Genomic DNA, 5456 nt, shown 5'->3' on the forward strand with positions numbered 1-5456 from the left:
TTTTCCTGCCTATGCAGGAGGTCGGACTCAATGATCTATTGAGGTCCCTTCCGACCCTAACATCTATGAATCTATGAATTTCTGATACAGCTGCGTGGAGCTGGTAAATCCATTGTGGTGGAAGGGGATGGAGGAGGGAAGGGTATAGGGGGAAGATCAATGCTCCCTGCAGTGAGGGAGGAGTGGGGCAGTGGGGCTGGGGCAGATGCTGCCCAGCTGGCATGGAGTGGGCATGGGATGAAGCCGTGACTCATCCGGGGTCGTGGGGGCAGCTCCTGACCCTACATGCAACCTGGGAGGGCATGGCGGGGGGAGGCAGGCTCCAGTTGTGGACTGGAGCCAGGGCTGTGCCAGGCTCTTTCTGGTGGGGCCTGGGCTTGGGGTGTGGGGCAGCGGTGCTGAGAGGGGGCTATGGGAGGGCTGCAGCCACCCCACCCAGCGCAGGCCCGGCTTGCTAGGAAGAGCTGGGGTGCACTTAGCCTGCTCTCAGCACTACCGCTGCATGCCCCAAGCCCAGCTCCCACCACCACCCTCATGCCGGGAAGTGCCGGGGCTGTGCTGGTGCACATGGCAGCAGCACTGGGAGCAGGCTATGAGAGGGCTGTGGTGAAATTTGGGGTGGCTGTATCCCGCCCCCCATAGCTCCCTCCCAACACCGCCGCCACACGCCCTGAGCCCAGTCCCACCAAGAGCCTGGCACAACCCCAGCCCTCAGATGCAGCCTGGCCCCCTGCCCCACCCTGCACAGATCTGGGGGGCACACGCCCTGCTCCGTGCTCTCCCTGGGGGCACGCAGTGGTGGGAGCTGCTCCCCCCACCATGTCCCCAGATAAGCCACAGCTCCATCCTGCATCTGCCCCACCCTGGCTGGGCAGTGTCTGCCCCAGCCCCACTGCCCCACTCCTCCCTCACCACGGGGGCTGTTGATCTGCCCCTCCTCCACCATGCCCTTCCCTCCTCCCTACCTTTCCACCACAGTGGACTTACCAGATGCACACAGCTCTCCAAGGTGCCAAGCTGTGTTCTTGCTGCCTGCGTTCTGTGCTGGAGTTGGCATGGGCATTTATTGGCTAAATTATTGACTGCATGGGGCTGATTTCTGATACTGCCAATTTTCTTTATATCAGTGCCAATCCGATATCGGACCAATGTATCATTGCACCTCTAGAGATGTGGAAGAACTTCCTACCCGTGACGATGGTCAAGCTCTGGAACAGCCTGCCTAGAAATGTTGTGGACTCTCCATCCTTGGGGCTGTCCAGGAGCAGGTTGGACAGACTCTTGGCTGGGGTGGCTTATCAGGGATGATCCTGCCTTGAGCAGGAGGCTGGACTCAATGACCTTGTGAGGTCCTTTCCAGCCCTATTTTTCTATTGCCTTATGACATCCTGTGACAAAGGGGGTGGAGGGAGCTGTCCCACGTCTGGACCAGCTGCCTCCCAGCCTGCATCCTGATCAGAGGAGATGGGGGTGGAAAACTGTCTCCTGTCCAAGGCAGCTGCCTCCCATTCCTATGCTGTGATCGGCTGGGGCTGGGGGCTGGGAAGATGCTGCAATTTGCTCCCGGTCAGCACGAGCAGCGTGCCGATTTGCTACACCCTTTTAAGTTGCTCCCAAGCCCCCAGGGGGTTGCAACCCACAGTTTGAGAACCCCTGTCCCAGTGCGTGGCTGACAGTGCGTGAATCAGAGCATGACTACTGAGATGTGGTGCAAAGCCCAGAGTGCACAGGGGTCACCCCAGCCTTCTTGCAAAAGGGTCTGAGAACAGGGTAGAAGCTGCAGCGAAACGCTCCAAGCTGCGGTCAGGTTGGATCTGTTACTGCATCTCTTCAACGGCAATGAACAGCTCCTGTGCTCATCCCAGCTCACATCGTCTCATTCACATTTTCTTTCTTTTCCCCAGTTATAAAGAAATGATTTTACAAAATCAGGCTTTCAAACTTCTGTGAAACTGAAACCTGCTCCATCCTCACCCCTCTAGGACAGCATTTGGGCCACCCTAAGGACAGGGCACATGACGAAAGCCGTTCTAGTTTGCTCTCAGGAAACAAACACCAACATTTAGGAAAGTAACTGGGACCAGGAGAGCAGGGCAGGAGCCCCAAGTGGTGACTAAGGGGTTGGGGGGAGCATAAGAACATGAGACAGGTGAGGTCCAGAATGGCAGCAGGGGGCAGGAGTCCTCTCATCCTGCCCCTGCCCCTCCTCCCTCATAGAAAACACCATTGCTGGGGACAGGAGGTGTATGCTTGGCCAAGCAGCCACGGAGTTAACCCCCTTGCAGTAGCCACCAAGTTGAGGATTTTCTAGTGTCGTTCAGCACACAGCTGAACAGCAGCTGTGATACAATTCACGCCAGAGCTGGGTGCCATGTTAAGACCTCCCATGGTAGCAGCAGTGTCTCAGGCAAGGGGTGGAGAGAAAGAGGAGCCTTGGGAGGGAGTGAAGCCGATGAAGGGACTCCTGCCTCCTCTCCACAAGGCTGGAGCCACCAGCCCCTGCCAGGTATGGCTCCAGGTGAGCACCAGTGCTGGCAGAGGCAGCATAGTTAACAGAGCCAGGGGGCTGCAGAGGGGGCTCAGCACAGCCCCCTCTCCAGCCCCCTGGCTGGGCTATCTATGCTGCCTCTGCCAGCACTGAAGGCTTCCTAAACTGCAGGCACTGAAGGTTGAGAGAAGACTCTGGGTGCTGACAAGTGAATTATTGTCACCTCCCACTGAGCCTAACAGCCCCATTATACTCTAGACAGGTCCCAACAGTAGAGGCACTCGCCTGTCACCTGCAGTTCCAACAGGGCTTCTTCTTAGGAGACATTGGACTGGAAAAAGCACTTGTACTGCCCGTGGCCAGAAGGTTGGACACTGCGTATTATTAGGGAAATGCTCCCACTGGTGATGTCATCCTTTATGAGCGAAGTCCTCTCTTGATATTCAGACATCTGCTGCCCATCCTGATCCTGTCCATGTTGGTACAAGTGCATGTAGGGTGAGAACAGGGACCGGACCCACTGCACCTCCATGTCCTCAGCGCTCTTGCTGGGGGAGAGGTGGCAGGGGAGAACAGCATCTTCTCCCACAGAGACAATGACAGGCTGGTCTGGTCCAACCACTTGGAACTGGGCTGGGAGCAGCACAAGACACCAGAGAAAGGAAGAGTCAAGAAGAGCATCAGTAAAGCATGGACAAGGGCAAAGCTGCATCCCCAGCAGCCTGGCTCCAAAAGGTGCAGTGCAACACTGGAGTGCACAGCACTGCCAGCCCCTTCCCCCCTCATCTATGGGTCTCTTCTCTGGTGCAGATACAGCCCCATAAAGAGAAAAGGGCACTGGAGGATGGGACCTGCCTGAGGCCCTATGCACTGAGGTGTGGGCACCTCCCAGGGCCCCCAGGCATAGGGTTGGGAACCAGGCATGTAGTGCCGGAGAAGCAGGGTTGGGGCTTCAAGACACACCTTAGCCATAGAGGTGAGGTGTCTCAGTCCCAGACTGGCAGACAGTTAGGGGAGAGACTGGTCAGAGAAATGGAATAAATGACTGAACAAGTTCATCAGAGACTGAGAGCCAGGCCACTGTGACAGACCACATCACAGTGTCAGGAAGTGCCAAGAGGCAAGGTCTTTACACAGCCCTGGTTGTAAGGCAGGAAGAAAAGGGAAGCACTGGGCAGCGAGTTGGCTCAGGGAGGGAGGTTGAAGTGAAGGCATTAAGTCCAGCAGCTGGGAGGACACAGGCCTGAAGGGAAGGGCTCAGGGGTGGAGGTTCAGTGCATCCCCTGACCTTGCGTGGCAACAGCTATGGAAAGGGGAGACAGTCGTGGAAGGGGTGACATGGTCACATCTTGCTGTGCCAAGTGTCACAGGGCAGCGGCGCTCAGTGTGACAACAGCAGTAAATGGTGCAAGGAAGCAGAGGCACCTACCTGCCATCAGCTGGTGGATCTGGAGTGTAACAAGGACAGTGATGCAGCCGGGCAGAAGAGGGATCACTGCAGGGCCAAGGAGGAATGAAGAAATGTCCGTCTCCATGATGACATGGCCTGGGCAGCAGGAAAACATATAAACCCAACGTAAGTGTGCACCAGGCTGTGACCAGGGCACCACGACAGCTGAAAAGATGTGGAGCGCAGAGGGAAGGGGCTCTCCACAAACCTCTGCACCATCCTGGGCAGCCTCAGACATCCCCACACATTAACTTGGGGGTTTTCAACCTTTTGATGGATTCTGCTTCTGGAGTGTACCCCCTTCCATGTGGAGCAGGGTGATAATGGCTGGCCGGATGTGAAGCCGCTGGCAGCATGTGGTGGCGGTGCAGAGTGGTCAATGGTAGCACCGGCAGTGGGGAGCATGCATGCAGCCACTGTCATTCACCACTCTGCACCTCTGCCACACGCCACTTCCCCATGCTGCCGCGTGTACAGCCTGGCACCATCCCAAGTACCCCAGGGGTACACGTACAGCCGGTTCACAACCCCTGCATTAACCAGCAGCAGGAGCTGGCAGATCATGCGCACTAGTACCTAGAGCTAATCTGGTGCTGCAGCAGCACTGGGGAGCCTGGGCTGGAGAGGTGCCTGGCAGGGACAGTCCTGCAGGTACAGGTCTGCAGTGTCACCAGGCAACTGGACCCCCCTGTCCCTACGCACCCCGAGGTGTGCCTGACCTAGGCTGGGCAAGGGGTGAGCATGGCCAGGGAGCAGCTGCAGCACCTCGCTGTGACAGCTGCAGAGGGGATGCCAGTAGGACCAGTGTCAATTCCTTAGGGATGGGGCTCTGCCCTACCCCAGGGGTGGCAGTGACCCTGTAGGCACCCCAGGAAGAACAGGTTTCCTGGGCACTGGCTGGTGGTCTCGGGGTGGCTGGCTGCTTGCTCCTGCTGCCTTGCAGTCGAGGAGCTCTCAGTGCCCGTTCCCCAGCAGAGGGAAATCCTATCCAGCAGGAGCTGGCTGCACTTACTAGGAATTGTATGGGCCACGGCTCTGGTCTGGCAGAGATGGTGGCTGGAGGAAAGCCGACTTTGAGGTGAGGTCCCTGCTCACACTGCCTGGGCTGAACCTGGCACCAGGATGCCCGTCTCACCCGGCCGTCCTCTCTTTCACTTCATCCCCTGGAGCAGGGCCAGGCGTGTTCGCCCCCAGGAGCCCTGGCCCAGGCCCTCGGGCATCGCTGCGAGACAGGGCAGGCAGGGGCACCCCCACACCCACCCTGCTGGCAGGAACCAGGGCAGGGCCGCAAAGAACAAGCTCTTCCCTGTGGTCCTGTCTGCCTGGCCATTTTCATGGGGAAGGGGCTGGGGAATTGCATCCACATTCGTACTGAGTTCAGCGCAGGGCTGGTTTTGGGGTCAAGGAGCCAGGGCCGGTGCCTGGGCCCCCTCTAGGTTAAGTCAGTGCTAATCACCCAGCATGTCTGCCTCTGCAGTGCCAGAGGGGCTCCAGGTCTCTCTCCAGGGCTGTTTCCCA

The 5456-nt window shown here is 58.1% G+C and overlaps 1 pseudogene; it reads right to left on the reverse strand.

Annotated features, from left to right (window-relative positions):
• LOC102379250 overlaps positions 1 to 4502 on the reverse strand; it is a 9577-nt pseudogene extending 5075 nt beyond the window's left edge.
• Between the last annotated feature and the right edge of the window lie 954 nt (positions 4503 to 5456).

This window comes from Alligator sinensis, unplaced genomic scaffold (genome assembly GCF_000455745.1).
Source record: "Alligator sinensis unplaced genomic scaffold, ASM45574v1 scaffold831_1, whole genome shotgun sequence".
Lineage (NCBI taxonomy): Eukaryota > Metazoa > Chordata > Crocodylia > Alligatoridae > Alligator > Alligator sinensis.